Source organism: Narcine bancroftii, chromosome 1 (genome assembly GCF_036971445.1).
Source record: "Narcine bancroftii isolate sNarBan1 chromosome 1, sNarBan1.hap1, whole genome shotgun sequence".
In the NCBI taxonomy this organism is placed as follows: Eukaryota; Metazoa; Chordata; class Chondrichthyes; order Torpediniformes; family Narcinidae; genus Narcine; species Narcine bancroftii.
The window spans coordinates 269,730,094-269,754,261 of NC_091469.1; the positions used below are offsets into that span (position 1 = coordinate 269,730,094).

The 24,168-nt window shown below is 39.2% G+C and overlaps 1 long non-coding RNA gene across 1 annotated transcript; it reads right to left on the reverse strand.

Moving 5' to 3' along the window:
• Positions 1–3,274: 3,274 nt before the first annotated feature.
• Positions 3,275–11,595, reverse strand: LOC138751442 (uncharacterized). The gene is made up of 3 exons (XR_011349925.1): positions 11,511–11,595; positions 10,225–10,398; positions 3,275–8,065 (listed from the first exon to the last, which is right to left on the reverse strand). It is a non-coding gene; the product is annotated as an uncharacterized lncRNA (long non-coding RNA).
• Between the last annotated feature and the right edge of the window lie 12,573 nt (positions 11,596–24,168).

The window sequence follows — 24,168 nt, forward strand, 5'->3', positions numbered from 1 at the left end:
GAGGATACCATCTCAACCAGGGACCTGGCACCAACAGGAGCACCCACCACACTCTGCCACCCTCCAGCCCAGGACGACACTGACCGGGCATACATCCCCGTCCCTAGGCAGCTATGGGGCGCGCAGGACCTCCTTGACCACCAGGGGCCCGCTTCAGCCTTGGGGGATGAAACCGCGCCCCCACCCATCCCATACAACCCTCATATGTTGACCCCGGCACCCCCAGCCACCCCTCCGTGCGGCACCACACCAGCCACACAGACCCCTGTTGCCAGCTCCCCCACTTCCCCTCCAACCAGTGACCAGGAACCAGTCCTACGATGGTCACAGAGACCCCAGCAGCCGCCGAATCGTCTCAACCTGTAAATATTGTATGTATATAATGGGTATGAACCCTTATTACTGCCCCCCTGGAATAATTTTAAAGAAGGGGGTGAATGCGGTGGTACACCACTGGCCTATTGCAGGGGGCAACCTCTGTACCTGCAGGAAGGTAAGGGGACAGGACAACACCTAGCCAGCTGTCAATCAGTCGGCCTGAAGGGATCAAGCCCCACCCGGTTGGCTGTCAATCACCCTCCGGGATATAAGCCTGTGCTGGCCTCCCGAAGCTCAGTCAGAATTACTGCAGCTCCAGTCAGCCTGGTTCTTTGAAAGTCTTTGTGGATTAAAGCCTGTTGTACAGTCTTTACCTTGTGTGTGTCTGATTCTGGCTAACAGTACACCACATCAAGGAACTGCTGGTCGGATATGACACAAATGAAATTTTTGTTTAAAAAAAGAATCTGTAAACTTATGTAAAGATAATTCAACTCTGTTTTGTCGAATTGTACGTGTGCAATTGGATGATAACAAATTTGAAGTAAATCATTGCAATTCTTAATAATAATCCATTGGCTGAATTCTAAATCCCAAGAATTTTTTCATAATTTCTATTGTATCAACATCTTTACAAAAAAAAATGCAGAGCTAATCAGTTGCTTGTAAGAAACTACAAAGGCAACCCACATACCTGCTCCAGGTTGTGTCACACTTCAACACATCATTTCCAATTCAGTCTCAAAGCCATGGTAAATGGAAGGGCCAATTGATTCTTATGAGCAATCTGTCAAGTGTTGTAAACGGGAGAGGCTAAAGTGGATAGCAGTGGAAAATACAATGCTCAGATTGTGATGTTTGATCCTGTAACCAAATAATCTAGTGTGAAATGCTCCTGCTGTAAGTTTCTTATTAAGATTTTGGCAATTAATCAGCTCCAAAGCTATGGTTACACGACCTTTGTGTTCTGCTCTCAGGACCAAATCTACGACAGGTAACACACTGAAACAAAACTGTGTTGATGGAAGCCAGACCCAAACCTTTTAAAGGAAATGTTTTAAGGCTGAATTTGGGGACATGGTAACTGGTAAAACTGATCATGGAGAAAGATTTTTTTGTGTGTTTGGGGGAAAAAAAAACAATTTCTCAATTTGGCTTTGGAATTTGGTGGGTTAAAGGGGTGATTTGAAGCTCCAAAGTATTGAGATGAATGGATAGATTGGATACCGAGAAACTGTGTGGGAAGTATATTATCAAGGAAGATTCTTTACAAATTGGAATGAAGTTCGGAGCCAATTCAACAGACTGAACAATTAATATTAGACTAAATGGTCATTTTAAATTTGATGATAAATGTCAACCAAAGATTGGTGTTTGGAGTTTGAAGTCATGTGAGAAAGAAATGGCTGAAGGGAAAGATGCTGGTGAATGGAACTGATAGGATTTCTGAGAGAGCAAACATAAACTCAATGAGTTGTATGGCCTCTTACGAGAAATATGTAAGCAAGACAACAGCAAGTCCACAGGTACAATAAAATCCACTAAACCTTTATTTGTCACATTTGCTATGCATCGTTGATTTGTCTTGAATTGTGGATCTGAGCGTTTTCTCATCATTACTGTCCACAATTACACAGTGTATCTAATGGCAGCTTTTGTTTTGTTTTCTGGGGCCCCATTTATGAGTCCTGCCTAAATGACTATCGAGCAGTGGCACTCACATGATCAATGATGAAGTGTTTTGAAAGGCTGGTATTGAAGTATATCAGCTCCTGTCTGAGCAAAAACATGGATCTGTTCCAATAGGCCTACCACAGCAACAGGTCGATGGCAGATGCCATCTCACTGGCTCATCACAAAGTCCTGGAACACTTGGACAACAAAGGTGCATACACCCGGATTCTCTTTATTGACTACAATTCGGCATTTAACATCATAATCATCCTCCAAACTGATCAGCAAACTCCAAAACCTGGGACTCAGCACCCCACTGTGTAATTAGATCCTGGATTTCCTCACCTCCAGTGAGGATTGGTAAGAACATTTCCTCCACAACCCTCAACAGTACCAGAGCACCACAGGCCTGGGTTCTCAGCCCCCTACTCTACTCACTTTACAGTTATGACTATGTGGCTCAGTATGACAACTACACCATCTACAAATTTGCTGATGTTACCATGGTAGTGGGTTATATAAAAAGTGATGAGTCAGCGTACAGGAGGGAGATAGAAAACATGGGCCAAATGATGCACCAACAACAACCTCATACTCAATGTCACCAATGGGATGGCGTTCACAAAAATTGAAGACCAGAACGATTCAGGATGGTGTTGACGTAAAATAGCTTGTAGGAGTGCCATTACGGTTAAATATTAATTTCAGTATTTCCCAAATGTTTTCAGCTTTAAAAATTCAGCTTTAAGGTTTTGCTCAGGCTATGTGGAAAAGACAGGGCTAATCACTGGTTGGAGAACAATATATTGATTCAATATTACAAATAGAACTTGTTCTTCCCCTTTTTGAGCACTCGTTAATGGTGTAGGCAGCAGACATCTGGCAGCTGATTTGTACCTTGTTGGTTACTTCATTGCTTGGGGTATACATGAGCTTTCCTCCTATATCCACTCACAATGTCTGCTGAATAAAGACTCTTATAATCAAGGGAAATAAGCATCAGGTATTATCTTCATAGTGTACATTTGATGAATTTCTCAGAAATAAATAACTGGTATTTCCATTATCCAAAATAGTTACATAAAAATCTTTATGCAAACTGCAGTCTTGCTTTATTCCAAAAGTATATTTTATTATAATTTGTAAGATACATTAGAATACAATAAATAATGTTTCAATTCACAAAAAGCCATTCTGATCAGGGATTAAATTACAAATTGTGATCCACAACAGTTACTATTTTTAATGATTATAATCGAATATATAACAGAATGACCACTGGGCTTCTACACAATACACAAATCTTTTGGAAGGAAAATACACTATAATGAAAATGTCTAACATTTAAAATAGGTTTTCAAACAAACATTTCAGAATTTGATTGTGCCTAATAATAATTTCTTTAAAGCACTTCTCTCTTTAATTCCCTTCATTAATGTATTTACTCAAAGGCATTCTCTTCAAACAAAATCTTGGTTTGTGTTAACTTTAAGTTCTTCAATCTCAGCACACAATTTTCCAAGGTACATCAATAACATCTCCAATTATTTCAATGGGATTTTTTTTTTCCTGTTGCTGGCACATTAAATTATTTTGGAAAATAAGGACTTTAATTGTTTGTGCAGGTAAATCATTCTCTGGCGATTTTGTTGAAAAGCGAAGTATCTTTACACTGCTTTACAATTAACTCTGGAACCGGTTTGACTGCTTATTAATGGCAACTGAAGGATAATATAAAACAATCCCACAACAATTATAACCTAGAATTTGAATATTAAACTCTTCAGTCTTTGTGTCAATTATTCCCTCTGAATGTGTTCTTTTAAATTTTAATCAGAAATGTGATTATTATAATCATGATGATACCTTCCAAAATGCTGATTTGATCGTCCTGGCAGGTTATGACAGATTTCACCTGGACACTGAAATTTTGGAGGGAGTGAAGGCCCAGGGCTTCAGCGCCAAACCATTCGGGCTCTTAAAGTATCAACAATGTGAATTAATTTGTTTGAATTAAGTGGACACCTGCTCACAATGTTTTGTTTTCCTTTCATTGCGAACTGCCACTCAAGGTAAGTAAAGATGCTTGAGGTATTGAGCCATTAATGTTATTAAATTTTCAATTTATTTATTTATGAGCCTGTGCTGCCCAAATGACACCTAAATGACCTACAACCCCTGGTTCATTTCGGAAGCCTATTGATTTGCATTATATAGGTTATTCTTTCTGTGGAGCAAATCTCTTTGCTTCAGAGATCAGTGGTAGAAGAGATATCTGATAATATTTGGATTTATTTTGATAATATCATGTCTCATATGAACCACAGATCTGTGGTAAGGAAGCTCTTTTACTCTGTTCAAGAATTCTATAAGAGCAGTCTGATGGTATTTTATGTGCGTGTTTATATTGAATACCATATTGGTTCCCTCCAGGGCTGAAATATAATTTCAACACTACCTTTTTGTCCTGAAATTACCATATAACATTATCGAGTGTTTTAATAGTTTATTACCAGGTAAGTGTGGGCAATCCATTCCAATCTCTTGACAGCATTTTGCTCATATACTGATTCTATAAATCTTATTTTGTGGATTGCATCTTAAAATAAAATCTAACTGGAAACTTTTTTCACTGCCTTCCAACATGTAGCGTGGCTGACAAGGTTAGTGCTAAGTGAAATACACCGTAGTCTGTTCCTGGGCAAAACTATATCGGTGATGGAGCATTTTGCTTTGTTTATGGGTGATCCTTGACATGTAATGCCCAAGAAATATGCAAGTTAAATGCACTGAAAGTCACCTCTACCTCAAATGCTTGCATTTTTCAAAACTTATTTCTAAAAATTAGACAATAATGTCATCATTCTGCAACTGAATTATGATTATACAATGGAACCCCAATTTAATGCGATCCAATTTGATGCAATGAGTCATTGGACTTGGATGACAGGCTGCTGCCAGAAGCGGGGATGGTCAGTTTACTAATAATTAATTTGTGTTTTTATTTCAATGATTTATTAAAACACTATTTTTTTTTGTCCTAAGCTATTTCCTTATAACGGGGGTTCCTCTGTATATGAGAAGAGGGTGAAAATACACCTCCAAAATTATGAAAATTGAGTGACTAGAAAAACATATGGCCCCCAAATTATTCTAATTGGACTGGTCAGAATTTTGTTTTCATTTTGGCATTTGCAAAACTGGTCAGGGATTGTGTCATAGTTGTACAACATGAAAACAGGTCCTTTGGCCCTACTTGTTCATCCTTACCTGGGCTTGTCCCATTGGCCTTTAGTTGGCCAACATCCCTCATTCTTCTTTTCTTTGTCCAACTGTCTATTAAACTGCATTTAGACTGATCTAGAAAAGCTACTTGTATAAATAAAATGTTTCAAAATAATCGTGCATTTAAAAAAAAATACTTCAGCTGATCTGCATAGGTGAATTTGCCTTGATGTTTGTTTTACCTCTGACACCTTCGCCTTTAATTTCCTGATTTAAGCCATAGCCCAATGTTACTTTATCCAGTGGCTTTGGTGGTCTTCAGTTTCTCTTTTACATCTTTGTCAACCAATCCATTTAACCACACTTGAGGGACTGACTCATCACCCTGCACGTTTTCACATTTCCAATCCCCACCCGCCTGCTACACCCGGCTGCCCTTTTGCCGAAAATTCCTGGGTGAGTTGCTCTAATGCTTGGTTACTGGTTCATCAGTCTGCTGGGCCATCACCCGTCCAGGTCTGTTTGTGTGCTCATCAGCTATGTTCCTTCCAGGACTGCTTGCCCCTCCTGCTGCCTTCACCCAGGTCTGCTTGCCCCTCATGCTGACCTCTCCTATCTAGGTCTTTGCCAATTGATTCCTGGTTCAAACTATCTGATCTGCTGGCTCTTCAACCAACACCTTCTCACATTGCCCGGTCCATTTCCAAATACCCTATTATTCATGCCTAGCCCTGCCGTTGATGATGGTTGCACATTCCTGGGTGAGTTTCTTTATGTTCGGTCCATCCCTCTTAGCTCACTTTTTCGAGTCTGTTTGGCCTTCATCCTATAAGGTTGACTGGAGCAACACGCCGTCAGATTCCACCCAGGTCTGCTTGTCAATCTATTCCTGCCTCGTCAACATTCACATCAACACATCATGCTCCACTACCAGCTCCCCATCCTCCCAGGTTAATCTGGCAGCCCATAATTGATGAGGATTCCTGGGTGAGTTGTCCTAACACACTGTCCATCCCGTCACAGGTTCACTTGACACGGTCCGCTGGCCCTTCATCCTTTCAGGTCGGCTTCAGCACAATACTGCCCTATTCCTATTAGGTCTACTTGAGCTCTCTGGTGTCATCACCCTTCCTGGCTGGCTTGAGCATCGCACTGTGAGCTTTCTATCCTGTCTTGGAGTGAATTATTGGCCAGCTCCACCTGTGTTGAGGGAATCTCCCAGAATATTCTGACATTTCCTTTTGTGATTTTTTTAATGTTAAGTGAATGACTTGGCAGTTCTTGCATTGAAGAGGGGCTCAGGTCGAAACGTTGGTAATACATCTTTACCTCCTGTGATGCTGCGAGACCTGCTGAGTTCCTCTTGTCTTAATACAAAACATCCTCGGATAGCTTTTCTAAGATGTGAAGTACCAGCAAGAATTTTGCTTCGGAGCACAAGTTTCTTGAAATTTGAGAAAATTATTTTGACATTATGTTGTTTCATTCCAGGTTCAAGGTTATTATCATTTGACTATATACACAAATAGATGAGACAGCATTTCTCCAGCCCATGTTGCACACATGTAGATATATAATACATTTATCACACAGCACATAATTATCACATATATGTGTATAAGTATACATAGGAAAAATTTACTTTAATTTATAAACAACTGAAGGTTACAGAATACTGATGATCAATCTCACAGTCTGTGGGAAGAAGCAATTTCCCAGCCTGATTTTTGATGCTCCTATCTTCCTCTTTAATGGTCAAACATACTGTGCGATAGGTGGTAGGGCTCCTCAATCAATCATTCAGGCCTATTTAAAGCAATGATCCTGGTGAATGTCAAGTATAGAGGAAAGGGAGACCCCAGTGATATTCCTGGCCATTTTGATGATCCTTTGTATTGTCTTCCAGTCCAATACTTTGCAACTACCATACAACGCAATGATGCAGCCAGACAGGACACTCTGGTTTGTGGTCCTGTAAAATGTTGTCATGGTGGGAGCTGGTTGCCTTGTCCTCATTATTCTCAATCATTCTTCTAATGGAACCATTATGGATTTAGTTATGTAATCCTTGCATTGAATGTAAAATATTTTCAATTTACTCAATTAAAAACATGAGTAAAAATAGAAAATTCTTCACTCATGAAACAAATATGCTTAAAAAAACAAAAGACCCTCTCTCCCCTCTCACAATTTCACACGCAAAGCTTTAAAATGACAGAAAATCGGGTTCCCTCTTCAGTCTGTTTCCATATCGAAGCAGCAGGTGGTGAAGGAGAATCCAGCAGAATTCTCTGCAAGGCTGAAGTAGGGAAATGTCGATTGCAGCAGTGATACAGGAGTGGGCCACCTTGGCTGAACTTTCTGAGATCCTTGCAACAACTGTGTGTGGTTGAAGAGGAGAAAGGCATCTCACCTTGACTCGCAGAGAAGAAAGGAGAAGGACCAGCACTCTGAATTATTTTGCACCCATGGAACATCTGTATTTCCTTTATAAGATCATGGATGCATAAGATACTGAGAATGTCCATCATTGTTGGTAAGAAATAGGACCAGATACAGCTTCATTAAAAGTATAGCAGTTCATGGCTAGAAAAGACAATAGCACATCAAACATTTCAGGATCCCCATACACCACCAGGCATGCTTTCTAAGGCAGTCATCCGATTAGCAGCTTTGCCCCCTTTCTTTTTTTAGTAAATTCTAACATGCTGTTGTAGGCGGGCTGTTTGAGTCATTGAATGCTGTTCAATCTCATTTGCCTAAAAACGTGAGTCATCTTCATCCAAAATACTCCACACGATGAATGTTTCCTGGAGCTGAGAACAGGTGAAAACACAGCATGCTTTGGCTAGAATCAAGGAACAGAACCAGGATAAGAAAGGGAAATTATGATCAAGAACATTATAGGGAGCAAAGGCTCATTGTGGAATTTTTGCTTGTTATGTTTTTAATCTTAAGCATATTGATTTGTTCTTTCTGGCACAAGAACAGAACTAAAATCTGATAGTGGGCATTGTTTTTTTTTAAGGAAATTTAAGCCATGAATTTGATTCTTTTGGCATTTCTTTTTCTGTATCTCATGATGCCAAAAGGATTATATTATCACATGGTTAACAACATTTAGCAGCCTCCAGAACCTGGGCTCCTAACTGATTGAATGGAAATCTTTCAAAAAAAGGTCAAGAATTTAATGAGATATTGTGAATCTATTACTCTTCACAATGAGAAAGAATATTCCTCTCATAAAAAAGCAATAGATTCATAACAAAAGGTGCAAATAACATGGGAAATAAATGGATGACTTGTTAGTAGATAGCATCAGCACGGCAAACATCATTGAGTAGAATGCTCTCAGTTTCTGGCATCCTAATAGAAGAGACTCAACAACAGCAACACAGGCTAGATTCTTCTCCAATCCCTAGTTGGTCAGTGGTGTCAGCACATGTGCAGCATGCTCAATATCCCAGGAAGCCTAAATGAACCGCTGAAAGATACTTTATCCATTGTGTGGTGATACACCACTAGCCTTCTGCAGGGGGCAACCTGTGTACCTGCAGAAGAGCACTGGAGGACAAGGCAAAACCTGGCCAGCTGTCAATCAGCCGACCTGAATTGACCAAGCCCCCACCCGGACAGCTGCCAATCACCCTCCGGGATATAAGCTAAATCCGGCCCTTCGAAGCCAGTCTCAGAGCTTGCAACAGCATTCTCACAGTCAGCTCTGTTGAAGTTTATGTTGAATAAAGCCTGTAGAACAGACTTTATGTTTTGTTTGTTTGCTTCTGTTCGATAGCGCACCACACATAGCTTGAGCAAATTAACGTAGGTAGACAGTTCACAGAACATCCTTTGGTGGAAAACTAAAATAACAGATTCTGAAAATCTAAAATTTTAACAAAACAAATGTTGAAAGACTCAGAAGGTTAAACCATGTCTTTGGGAAGAGAAACAGAGTTAACACTTCAGGTCAAAGAGTATTGGGCAGGAGATAAAAGAAGCTCACTGAGTTGCAGAGAAGGTGGGAGAAGGTGGCATGTCTCCAACAGGTAAAACTGAGGATGAGCTGGTAATGAGGTAAGCTGATTACTGAATGAATGGGGGCAGTGAGAAAGAGAGATCACCCACACAAGAACATAGGAAAAAGATAGGAGTTGTGAAATACAAAGCAGGAAAACACATGCACATCCTCCACTCCCAAAGGGAAAAATAGAAAGAAAAAAACAATAAACAAACAAAGCAATACCACAAATTGACAACTGATGCAGGCAGAAATGCCTGGAGTTGTAGAATTCACAGTACAAGAAGTTGCACTGTGCCCAAATAGAAGATGAGATGTAGTTCCTCAAGCTTGCATTGTGCCTCATCAAAAACAATACAGGAGAACAGGTTAGGGTGGGAGTGGAATAGAGAATTAGAAGCAGGGTTGCCCCCATGTAGAGAGAACCACATTGTGAACACCAGCGTAGTGCACTGGGATGGAAGTGCAAACAGGAAAGGTGAGAAAGGAAGAGGTAGAAGGTTGCATCACCTGCAGTTGTAAGGGAGAATGCAGTTCGAAGAGAGTGGTTGGTGGGAATGGAAGAGTGAACCAGGGAGTGTGAAAGGGGAGGAGAGTGAACATGTGTCCATCTTGGACTGGGAATTAATGTTCCACCATATTTCCAAATACATTACATGCATCAGGAACAGGATTCAGATAATTCAAGTCCCAATTAGATTTGGAGCCTTACAACCGTTGGCAAGATTTCCATTCAATCAGTTAAGAAAGGTAACTTGTCAAGTTGCCATGTTTTACTTCACCCTCTTGCCCTACCCACTTTCTCAGTTCAATCTATGCAATTTTTTTTTAACTCTGGTGCCTGACAGGAGGCATCCAACCATCTTAACTTATTCCACATGAAGATTGGGATCAGGAAGGTGTTCATAGCAAGCAAGGCTTCCGAAAGGCTGCTTCCTGATAATATCATAGGGGACATAACCAGGGGCTAAGAAAGATGACCTGGATACCTGGAGCTTGAGTTCACCGCTGAAACAGACAGGAAGCCATGCAGCCACAGGGTTTATGTGAGCGTAGGAGGCAAAGGAATTCGAGGAGATGGTGGTATTCACGGACCCTCGATGGCCCTGAAGAGATTCTTTTTTGTTGGTAGGTGCAGTGGGCTAGTGCCACTCTTCACGTGCCTTTAAAGGAAAAAAAATGTTCCGATTTGTGTCCATGACAAGAAAGGAACTTTGAGTCTGCAGTGAGCAGGATCCAATGGGGACCACACTGTGGGATCCATTTATGAGCTTCAAATTATATTCTTAAATATTTAGTCAACAGATTGATTATAAACCCAAATGTTATTTTAAACATTTACTTTGATCAGCATCTGAACAATAAGTATTGAAAGCAAGTGAACACATGATAATTTATCTCCTTATTTTACTGCATTTAGTGTTGTTTATGCCAAAAAGATTAAGGGAATACTTATGTGATTAAAAGAGACAACAATACATGTACAGTGAGGAGATGTTAACCATCGTATAAAATAATTAAGCATTTATTAGTAAGAATTTCTGATTGGCTGGTCACAGTTTCTAAGGCAACCACCATAGACTCCATTGCAATTGGCAGTCGCTATGGAAAATGTTGAATAAGCCAATGAGGAAACACTGATAAAATAGAGTTTAGATGTAAAATATGTAGTTACACAATATATTTATATCTTGTGCAGAATTGTTACCGGAGGCTTCAGGTACAGAAGGAGGAGGGATATAAAATGCAAACCAGCTGCTGGAGATTTGGACCAAAGGGTTTCTGCTAACATCCTTGCAATTATTCCTGTTGAATTATCTTTGTTCTATATTTGTTAAATTGCCATGTTTTACTTTTTCCTCTTGTGTTGCCCACCCTCTCTCTGGTCTATTGCAGATCCTTGATGCGAGATTTTTAACTCTGGATGTCATTAGGTGCCCGACAGGGGCTGATGCAACCATTCAGCCATCTTAACTTCTGCAACGAAAAGATGGGAAGCTGTAGTTGCAGAGGCCCCATGGGAGGGGACTGTGTTTGTGCTGACAGGAGAATGGTCCCTAGTTCCTGCTCAGCACAATCCCACAGGGGAATGTGGGCTTCTGTTCGTGACACCCTTTTCTGAATGGTGGGTTTGGTGTGAAAGTAACAACCACCTCCTGGCTCATCCCATGTTTATAAGAATATTCAGACCCCAAGGATGTGAAATCCAATCTGAAGCGTCAAAGAAGGAAACAGTAAACATCTGGCCAATGTCTCTCACACCTAACAAGGGTACCTTAAAATCAGTCTGTGCCACAGGTATCAATTGAAAGTTTTTAATTCTTCACAAAGAGAGCCAGTGATCTCCATTTGCAGTTTATTGCTCCGACAGTGACAGCCATCTTTTCAGCTGTTGAGATTCAGAATTCACCATTAATTTTCTGCTTCACCACTTCTCCATTACAATTATCTTATTCCTTTATATGGTCCTGTGTCAGCTTTTGTTCAGGGATGCTCATGTGAAGTGTATTTAGCATACTTACATAAATGCAAGTATTGCTGCAATGGCCAATGCTACATGAATGCAAGCATCACTACTATAGGCTGATATTAGTCACGAACAGAGATTTATTTGACTACGGTTGCAGGTCTCTTCCCAAATAAGGCTTGTCAAGCATAGTCGAGCATCAGTGGCCAATATATTTTTCCTACCTTTCCCTCACTCAATTATTAATCAAATGACTCATATTTTAAAGTTATTTCTGCTAGTTTTTTTTTCCAATAGCTAGTCTGAGATTTATAATTTTCATCTTTGATAGTTAAAGTCCATCTAGGATATCACCACCTTTCCCAATGTTTCAACCTAATGCATTCAGTGGTTGGTTTAAATCTAATGTTATTTGTTTTGCATGGGTGAAAGCTATCATTTCTGTGTAGTTCAGTTTATTTAACATCTGATTGTAGCAGTACCACCTGACAAAATAGCATTCTCTGGTCCACAGTGCAAACACATACAGACAAATGATTAAACAGATACATAGAACCTCTATACATGACTTGTGTGTGACATATATATAGAAGTAAATATTATTAATAAGTAGCAGAGTTATGGGGTGCTGTTTTAGCTTCTCAGAGGTCTCACTGCCCATGTGAAGATGTCATTCCTCAGCCTGGTGGATCTAGCTCTAATACTTCTGTATCTCTTTGCCGATAGGAGTAACTGGAGGCGTAGTGTGGCAAGGGTCTGTACAGATTTTAAACAACAATCCAAGTACATCACATCAATAGCAGAGGGTGATTCAATGCTCTAGAGCAGGTTTCCCCAAATGTTTTAGCTCACGGAACCCTTTTAGGGAGCACTTGTAAATGGTGGAACCCTAATCTTCAGTTCAGTGCTACCTCATTATTAGAATAATGATAATAATAAGAGATAAATAAAAGAATTTACCTTGTGTTTGAAAAAAGGATGAAAGAGGGGTGATACTTTTAAATTTAAATAATGCATATGTAAATATACAAAGTGATGAAAAAATTGAATCATTTTTATATTTGTGGGTATTTAGTTAGGCCCTAATAATACTGTATTACTAATAAATTGTAATATTTGATAATTTTCTGATTCTCATTCGTTAATAATGATGAGCTAATTTCCATTTGTGCTGCTAATGTCAGATCTCATGACTCTTGGTGGGGAGGAGAGTGTACAGTTTGCTGCTTTCCCAAATAAGTTTAGATTCTTTAGGACAAAAGAAATGAGGATTTTTTTTAAAGTAGGGACCTTTTATATTTATGAGTTTTACTCCCTGTCACTTTTTCTATGGAACCCTTACTCTTTTCCATGGAACCCAGTTTGGGAAACCCTGCTCTAGACTGATCATACTATACTGGGATTCAGTCGGCCAGGCTGCTCTCAATGAAGCTCCTGTAGAAAGTTGATGGAATGGTGACTGGTAGCATTGCTCACCTCAGCCTTCTAAGGAAATGCAGTCACTGTTGTACCTTCCTGACATGTGAGGAGATGTAATGTGTCCGGGAAGGGTCACTTCTTTCTCTCTTTTAAAAAAAATATTTTTTACAATAAAAATAATTAAACAATGCAATTATGAAATGTGCTGCAGGACTAGGAAAGATATTCAGAAGGCACAATAGCACGATTATCACGATACAATAAAATATAACAAAAGAATAGAAAAAAGGAATAATTTCTAAACTCCTTCCCCTAAGCAAGTTTCAGGATTAACCTTCAAAAATCCAAGTTGAACAATGTTGGAGAAGGACGGCACAATCACAAAATCCTGAATCAACACTAACTCTTAAGGTTATGATAGTAGTCCATGAACAAGCCCCATATCATTTGAAATTTAATATTTGAATCAATGATAGCATATCTAATTTTTCCAGATCTAAACAAAACATAATATCCCTTAGCCATTTTGTATTCATAGGTGGAGTACTATCTTTCCATTTAATCAAATTTGCATGTCTGGCCATTAACAAAGAAAAAGGTAGGATGTGACATTAAATAGAAGCTGGTAAAACATTATCATCTTGGAGTGTTCCAAAAAGAGCTATTAAAGGGTTAGGTTCCAGTTTTAAAATGAGAATTGCTGATAATGTTTAAAAAATTCCTTCAAAACTTTTTTCTAAGCTCGGGCAGGTTCAGGACATGTGAATTAAAGAGGTATCACCTGTTTTACATTTGTCACATTGGGGATTTACGTCCAAATATAAACAAGACAATTTAACTTTAGATATGTGTGCTCTATGAACCACTTTGAATTCTAGCAAACAATGCCATGCACAAGGGGATGTAATGTTAATCAGTTTAAAAATAGAATCCCAAACCTCATTGGACAATGAAAGGTTCAAATCCTGCTCCCGGGCATTCATGATTTTAATTAATGAGGCTTGCCTTAGATCAGCCAATTTGTCATAAATAAGAGGTATTAAGCCTTTATAGGGAGGCTGTAGTTCAAAAAAAGGTATCATGAATATTTGCCTCGGGAATTCTAGGAAAATTCAGAATCTGAGATTGGTGAAAACGCCTAATTTATAAATAACTAAAAAAAAAGAGCTTTAGATAAGTTAAAATTTACAACCAATTGTTCAAAGGATGCAAAATTGTTGTCAACAAAAAGTTCTTTAAAACATTTAATACCCAATCTGTGCCTCTCATTAAAAGCTGTATCTTGTAAAGAAGGTTGGAAAAAGGTAATTAGTTACAATAGTAATGGAAAAACTGAAATCCAAAAAAACCTTCTAAATTGTGCCCATATTCTCAAACTATGTTTAATGATTGGGTTGTCAGTTAATTTCTATAAAGAAGAGGATATTCCAAAATAGAAATAGTAAAATTTAGTTCCATTTCTACCCATGTGGGGCAGTCAACTCAATTATCAAATTGTAACAGGTCACTTCTTAAATGGACTGAGAAATGTTATGCTCTTAACTTTTTCCACTACTGAGCTATTAATGTATCACGAGGGTGGTCATTTCTGGTCTTCCTGAAGTCCATAATCGTCTCCATTGTCTTGTCCAGGTGAGACTCAGGTTATTATTCTTGCACCACTTCATGAGATTTTCCACCTCTTCTCTGTATTGTGATTCATCATTGTGGCTGATGTGATCAACTACTGTCATGTCATCTACAAACAATGACTCTGTTGGTGCTGGATCTGGCATTAACGGCGTGAACAGGAGCAGGCTGAGTACACAACTCTGAGGTGCACCAATGTACATTTTATCTCATGCTCAGCTCTCAATAAACTTTGCTCATTTGTGCTAATTCTTGCACTTTTTTGAGACTATCCAAATGTAATTCTATTAACTTATTCAACCCATCAGAACAATGGAATTTCATTCCATTTGGAAGAAATTTTAAAGCCAGAAAATGTACACTGTGAGCATGAGAATTCAAGGCCCATCACTTAAAGTCCATCACCACTGGCTGCATCCCTAAGGATGTATCTGATAGATTAAGCACATGGAAAGAGAACTGACTTGAGGGGAATCCATCTGAAATTCTACTTATTGTTAGTGTAAACTGTACACAAGAAAGAGTTACATAGCGACATAATGATTCTAATTCAAAAGGGGAATGTGTGTAAATCTTTTTCAATATTCCAAATTGAGCCCAAAGATGGGCTTACACAGGTCAAGGGAGAGATGGGAGTCAGACTTGGGCACATCAATCAATAGAGTGGTGGCAAGATCTGTGTGTGGACAGTGTGACGGGGGTCATCAACGCCAGCTACAGGTTGGTGAAGTACAATTTCATGCACCATGGAACTTCACACCACAAAAATTACACAAATCCATGCCTGTAATTTCAAATATGTCCTTTAGGTGTGGTGTGGAGGCTGGAACTTTTGTCACACCACCTGGTTATGTGCAAAGGTGAGACCCTTCTGTGAAGACCTGGGGGACATTCTGAAAAAAATTACAAAAGTGGATTTTCCACAGGATCTGGAGTTGACCCTTCTGGGAGATAGTTGGAACATGAGAGTTAGATTGACCAAAGATCAAATTTCTGTTTGTGAAGATTGCCTTGGCAGTAGCCAGGAAATATATAGCAGTTTTGTGGAAGTCCAACACCCAACCAAATACCACATGATAGAATATGGAAATGCAGAGTTGCATTCTCCTGGAGAAAATCACACACAATCTCAGGAAGAAACATGACACGTTCATCAGAGTGAGGCAACCTTACTTGAAATATATTGGCACACTGATTGATTAGCATTCCCCCCCCCCCACCTTGAAATAGGGGTAAGATAGCAATCCATCCCAGCAGGGAAACAAAAGTGACCATGAAAGTAGGACATGGTGCAGGTGACATGCTTTTTCAGTTTAGTTTTTTAAGTTTTTTCTCCTTTTAATTTTTTTTCCTTTAGCCTTTGTTATTTACCCATCCTGAGTTTTTTTTCCTAGATTCTATAGGGGTCTATGACCCTAATGTAATTTGTATTTGTAAAATTTAATTGACTTATTTAGTTGGCTTAAGGGTGGGGATGTGGGGGAGGGGGTGGGTGGGGGGATAGATTCTATATTGTATGAATGTTGGAAGATTATACTTTTGTGTACAGTTTACACTAACGATAAGTAGAATTTCAGATGGATTCCCCTCAAGTCAGTTCTCTTTCCATGTGCTTAATCTATCAGATACATCCTTAGGGATGCAGCCAGTGGTGATGGGCTCTCAGTGATGGGCCTTGAATTCACATGCTCACAGTGTACATTTTCTGGCTTTAACATTTCTTCCAAATGGAATGAAATTCTATTGTTCTGATGGGTATGAATAAGTTAATAGAATTACATTTGGATAGACTCAAAAAAGTGCAAGAATTTTGCAAGTCCATGAAAATCAAAATAAAATATGAAAAAAGAAAAACTATATATATTCAAGAGAAATATAATCAAAGAAAGAAATGTAAACAAACTGCAAATACAGAAAAAAATATCCATTAATAAATAATTTGCAAAGTAAGAGTCCTTAAAAATGATTTCTGCAGATAATATCTCATAAGTAGCCTCATGGTTCACAGTTTCTCTGCTGTTACCCTCGAACTTGACACACAATAAGCATATAAGAAATTGACAGAAGCAGTTTTGAGCTAATCCAAAATGGTACAAACATGAAGAAGCTGCAACATAGAACTGCATCCATGCTCAGCAGTGGAAGTAATGTGTAGACGGAGCTCGAGAATCAATGCATCTGGTGAAAGCTCTGCAGTTCTGAAGCTGGTGGGCATTATGTAATTATCAGGAGATGAAGGTCTTTGAGCACATTTATGCATAAAGAAGATGAAGCCCAGCACATGAACATTGGTGGCAAGACTGAAGCATTTGCAACAGTCTTCACCCAGAAATGCTGTGGATAGTGGGCTTCCCTTGGTTATCCCAACTATCACAGATGAGAGGTTTTAGCCAATTATCTCCACAGATATGAAGAAAACTGAAAACACACACACACACACACACACACACACACACACACACACACACACACACACACACACACACACACACACACACACACACACACACACACACACACACACACACACACACACTTATATCCTTTATTTGCCCGAGTTCCACTGTTTTCAAGTTGGAATCAAACAATTCACATGTAATTAAAGTACATATTCCTGATTTTATTTAAGGTTTTTTGTATACATTTTAGTTTGACCATGTAGAAATTAAAGCACTTTTTATACATAGTCCCCTTGTTTCAGAGCACCATAATGTTTGGGATATTTGGCTTTGCAGGTGTTTGTGTGGGCTCAGGTATGTTTAATTGCTTCTTTCATGCAGGTACAAGAGAGATAGACTTGCTTCTCAGCTTTTGATCATCTATGGAGTCTATAATTGCCATTTTTCAACATGAAGAACAGTGTTGCACCAATGAAAGTCAGAAGCCATCCAACTTACCCATTGTTATAAACTGACAAGCTGGTGGAAGGAGAATGAAGTCTACTTCCAGCTCGAGTGGAGCTCGCGTTCTATTGGCCTGCTGACCCGTCTATCATCAGGCAGCCAGTGACGTGCATCCACTGTCAGGCTATGCCACACACAGCATGGGCAAAGCAGTGGATGGGTGAGGTGGCGAGCAGTCTGGCGGAGGAGAGGAGGGAGAAGAAGGAGCATGTGCTGCCGCACTGCCCACAACGTGGCCACTGCTCGGCCCTGCAAAATGGCTGCCACCTGGCCTTACAGTACGATTGCACCACTGAGGAGGGAGGGGGAGGGAGGGAGGATGGGGGTGGGGGGGGAAAGAAGAAGAAGCAGTGTGCGCCATCATGATGCCCCACAAAATGGCCACCGCTTGGCCTTAAAGTTCTGTTGTGCTGTATTATTACCTGTATCATTGCTATGTAGTGTATTATTATGTTAAGATGTTTTAATGTATGTGAAGTGTTTTATACGCATATAAAGATAAAATATATTCTATATACTAAAATAAGCATTTGACCAACTGATGCTAAATAAGGACTGTATGTAACTGTTCCAACTTGAATATAAATTCAAATTAAAGATAGAACTATGTAACGGAACTTGTATTTAACCTGGGGATTGTCTGTATTTAAATGAGCCTGCAGAATTCTGGAAAAAGGTCTTGTGGACAGATGAGACCAAGATTAATCTGCATCAGAGTGATGGCAAGAGGAAAGTGTGGATGTGCTAAAGAACTGTGCAAGATCCAAAGCATTCTACCTTTGCCATGGTTGGCATCTTGCAGTGTAGCCTCTGTATTTTTTTGTCATGAAGTCTTTGGTGGACAGTAGTCATTGACACATCCACCTGAAGAGAGTTTCTGTTCAGTAGGACAGATGTTTGGGGATTTTTCTTCATTATCATGAGAACTCCTTTGCCATCAGCAGTGTTGGTTTTCCTTGGAATACCAGTCCCTTTGTGATTACTGAGCTCATCATATGCTCTTTCTTCTTAATGATAGTCCAAACTGTTGATTTTGGTAATCCTAAGGTTTGGGAGGTCTCTTATTGTTTTATTCATTGACTTTCATTGGTGAAACTCTGGTTCTCATGTTGAAAAATGGCAACTACAGGCTCCACAGGTGATCAAAAGCTCTCTTATACCTGCCCCAATGAAGTAATTAAACATACCTGAGTATACACAAACATCTGTGAAGCCAAATGTCCCAAACATTTTGGTGCCCTGAAATGAGGGAACTATGTTTAAAAAGTGTTGTAATTGCTACATGATCAAACTAAAATGTATACATATAACCTTGAATAAAATTTAGAATATGCACTTTAATGTTTAATTATGCGTGAATTACTTACGCATACACACACTCTATTGAGTGGCATGAATGCATCAATAGTTCTGTCACTGATACCTAGTTTAGGTTATCAGGACCATTTCACTCCATATCCAGAGATAGACTTTGATCAACTCCAAGCAACCACATGCAAAAGAAAATTCAATGACTGGCAGCATATCTCACATTAATGAAAGTGTCTATAGTTGTTAGGTTATAATCCCTTCCCACTGGACATTGTATTAGGAGTTTCTCAGCCCAGACAAGTGCACATCAGTGGTAGAGTGAGGGTGAAATCTTTTTACCGTCAGACCTGAGTAATGTTGCCAATGTGACCAGGAGCAGCAGGATTGAGTTGGAGAGCAAAACATGTTTTGCTAAAGAGTAATTATATCATTTCAGTCTCTTGGATCCAACTCTCCAAACCCAACCTATCCAAGGAATTATTGATATTGTACATATTTAGAAAACTTGGTTTGACGCTTGTATCTTTCCTGATTGAGAAATATTTTCCCAGATCTTGGCCCAGAGTTATTTTAGGTTACTTCTCATCCTGGTGTTTCTAAAGTCATGAATGTTTTATATATATGTTGTCTGTACATGTGAATTATAACATATTTTGATTATTATTGAGTCTTACCTGTGATGTACAAGATACAATCAATTGGATTGCTTCACACTGAAACATATTAAGGATGAAATTATCGAATTTATAATAGATACCTTTGCTTATATTTTCCTCTGTGAAAGGAAGCTGCATTCATCTAATAGCTCTTGTAACCTTTATGACATGTCAAAATGCTTAAACCATTTAACTACTGTTACGAACTGTGTGTAACAAGCAGCAATAGACAATGAACCAGACAGTGTTTAATTTGAAAACACTAATTTTATTTCTAACTTTTAAAATATCTTTAACACTAAATCTATCCCCAACTGTGTATGTGTGTGTATGGGATACACGCAAACCATTACAGTCCAGGCCAAAATCCAGAAAGTTAAAAGTTCAGTGTTGAAGTGTAGGCCTTTGAAATTTGATATCCCAGAATTAATGCTGAAATGATGGGAAGACTGGAGTTGTGTCTGCTATAGACTCACGAATTCTCCTTGCATTGCCTTTGAAGAAATGTCCATCCACACGAGCTGTGGACATAACACTCTTGGACCTTTTGTTGGCAAGACTCAAATTCAGTGGGCTCCAAGACCCTGGCACTGGTCTCTCCAAGTGACCTCAACTGTTTAGTCACAATCAAAATGAAGCATTTGGCTTCCCAAAACGACCTTCCTGGCATAGGTCAATCCACCGAAAAGGCCCAGTCATTCACTTTGCTCTGAATTCCATGAGCTGTTTTCTTTCGAGCAGTCGGAATGGTTCTCCCTTGCAAAATCACAATATATTGAATTCCCTCAGTTCTTCCAATTATCACTGGGCTGTGACTTGAGTTGCACTTGTGTGAAATGTTAAATGTTAATTGCAACTATCTGGGCCCTCCTGTCCATACTATTCCCTTACAGTGATAATCACATTTTATTTGAAATGGGAGCTCGTAATCCTACATTTTTAAGTTCAGTTACTCTTGAAATATAGGGCAAAAGACAGAGATGAAATCATTGAATCACAAAGAAGAGAAAGAAGGTATTCAATATATTCTGTGTACTCTTGTTAAGTACCAAATAATTGTAAAGGTGATTGGTTGACTGATTAAAAACCTGGAGAACTCTTGTTCCTCAAATGTTTCCAAGGGTTCTCATCCATCCAGCTGAGAGGATAGAGCTTTGAGTTAATATCCCTTAGTGAATTGGAGGGGTATGGACCAGGTGCTGGTCAGTGGGACTAGGAGGGTGGGGATTTGTTCCGGCATGGACTAGTAGGGCCACACTGGCCTGTTCTGTGCTGTATATGGTTATATGGAGGCAGAAGCACTGATGTTCAATACGCTTCATCCTCAGATCTGCATTTTTCTCTATAGTGATCATTGAAACACATGACTCTAGAATTTAGAAACATGATCTTTGCCTCTGAGTCATTTATTAATAATATTTATTCTGAAAATACTACTGTAATGAGGGAGATATCCCAGGCTGCTCTTGAAATAAGGCCACAAGGGGTTAAGTTTTGGGGAAAGAAAAGGAGTGTATCTCCTTGCTGGGGGGGCTCTGCAAACTTCCTGATTGTCAGCACAAATCAAAGGAGCAGATATACAGACAAATCACAGAGAGATTGAGTATTAGGGGATTTCAATGTTCCTGTTATTAAATGGGCTTGTCTTCATGTGAAAGGTTTTCAAGACCATCAAAGAACTTTTTTTAAGCCAGTAAACTCATCAAGTGGATCATGTGATAAAGAGTCAGTAGGAGAACACTTGTGATGACGATGAGTTTATTGTCATGAACATTGTAAAATGTGGAGGAGTCACGTGATGGAGTAGTGGCCGGACGGTGAACTCCAGCCCTCTCCAGAAAAGTCGGGAAAAACGAGAGAAAATACAAAGGCACAGAAATACAAGTTAAAGAAAAGTGAATATAAAGGTGGAAAGAAGATGGAGACAAAAGGAGAAAAATCAAAATCAACGGAAAGAAGAGAGGAAGAGAAGACAACGGAGGAAAAAGGTGAAGGCCTTACCTGTCCGAAGAGGCCCGCTGTGGAGAGAAGACCCCACTACCTCAGGTCGGTAGAAAGAGAACTACAACAATGGCTCACAGAGCCGAGTAAAAGTGCGCAACCGCGCATGCGCGACTCCTCGCGCATGCGCGATGCGCATACAAAAAAACACACCGACGGGAGGGGGGACCAGCTGGGGAGTCGATCTCCACAGCCGGCAACGACAGCTGCAGAACACCTGCAGCAAGAAGACACCACAGAAGACAATGGAAACAAGAAAGAAGAGGAGGAAAGGGCAGCAAAGAAACAACAGATGGTCAACCTAGAGGAAGAAGAAGAGGAAGAGGAAGAGTACAGGGAAATAGAAGAAGAAAAGATAGGCAAGGTAAAGGAGGTACTTGCTCTTGTTAGAGGATACATGGAGTCATTTAAAGAATGGCAAACACAGGAATTCAATGATTTAAGAAGAAGAATAAACAACACAGAAAAGAAAATAAATAAAATGGATATGACCTTAACAGAAATGGGGAAAAAAATGGACAAGATGGAAGAACGGGCAATAGCAGCAGAAATGGAGGTAGAAGACTTAAAAAAGAAATTGGAGGAATCTAATAAAAAAACTAAAGAGACACAAGAATTACTAGCCCAAAAAATAGATATAATGGAAAATTATAACAGAAGAAATAACATAAAGATAGTGGGCCTTAAGGAAGATGTAGAAGGCAAGAATATGAGGGAGTTTATAAAAGAATGGATCCCTAAGGCCCTAGGATGTCCAGAACTACAGCAAGAAATGGAAATAGAAAGGGCACATAGAGCATTGGCCCCTAAACCACAACCACAACAAAAACCAAGATCTATTGTAGTAAAATTCCTAAGATATACTACAAGAGAAAAGGTGCTGGAGAAGACAATGGAAAAAGTAAGAGAGGGCAACAAACCACTGGAGTATAAAGGGCAAAAAATCTTCATTTATCCAGATATAAGCTTTGAACTCCTAAAGAAGAGAAAAGAGTTCAATGCAGCAAAAGCGATTTTATGGAAGAAAGGATATAAATTTACACTGAAGCATCCTGCGGTATTGAAAATATTTATTCCAGGACAACAAAACAGACTATTCTCGGATCCAGAAGAAGCACGAAAATTTGCAGAACAATTACAAAAATAGACTGAGGGATGAAGACGGGTAATGAGAGCAAAAATTATCACGATTGATATGTATGTGGGTAAAGACAAAAATAGACTGAGGGATGAAGACGGGTAAGGAGGGTAAAAATGACCACGATTGATATGTATGCGGGTAAAGAGGTATAAGAGTGAATAGAGACAACGGGCATATGTGAAAGTATCTGTAATTAGAGGAAAACATAGAAAGTATAGACAAGAATTAATAAGGGAAGGTAAGGGAATAGAGAGAATAAGGAGGGAACTAAAAGAGTGACCTTTGTGACATATAAAAAACGAAATCTTTTCTGGGGGGGGCTGGGTGGGGGGAAAAGAGCGGTCACTGCAAAATCAGTTGACGCTTGCGAGTGGATTCGCAAATCCAAATGGAGAGGGGAGATGTGGTTGTCCGACAAGGGATAAAGGGCAACTCAGGAGGGGAAGGGGAGATTGGGGATAAAGAAGATAGAAATAGGAGAATAAGGAAAATGTTGGATGTTGTAGGAATGTTGTCTGGTAAAGAGTTGAAAATAAGAAAACAGAAATGGAAAAGGAGGAAAGGTAATGATGGAAAAACGGAAAGAGAAGATAAACAAAATATAAAATGGCTACGCTGAACTATATGACTCTAAATATTAATGGAATACATAACCAAATTAAAAGGAAGAAACTACTAAATTTACTGAAAAAGGAAAAAATAGATATAGCATTTGTCCAAGAAACACATTTAACTGAATTGGAGCACAAGAAATTAAAGAGAGATTGGGTAGGACATGTAACAGCAGCATCGTATAATTCAAAAGCAAGAGGAGTGGCTATATTAATTAGCAAAAATGTGCCATTTAAAATAGAAGAGGAAATAATAGATCCAGCAGGGAGATATGTTATGATAAAATGTCAGATATATTCAGAGCTTTGGAATCTACTTAATATATATTCACCTAACGAAGAAGATCAAAAGTTTATGCAAGATATCTTTTTGAAGGTAGCTAATACGCAAGGGAACATACTAATAGGAGGGGATTTCAATCTGAATTTGGATCCAAATATGGATAAAACGGGGAAAAAAATTAACAGGAAGAACAAAGTAACCAAATTTATAATTAAATCAATGCAAGAAATGAAACTTGTGGACATATGGAGGAAACAAAACCCAAAAGAAAAGGAATACTCATACTACTCGACTAGACATAAAACATACTCAAGGATAGACCTATTCCTGTTATCAGCCCACATACAAGGGAGAGTTAGGAAAACGGAATATAAAGCTAGACTATTATCGGACCACTCACCCCTGTTATTGGCAATAGAGCTAGAAGACATCCCTCCAAGAATGTATAGATGGAGATTAAACCCCATGCTACTTAAAAGACAGGATTTTAGAGAATTTATTGAAAAACAATT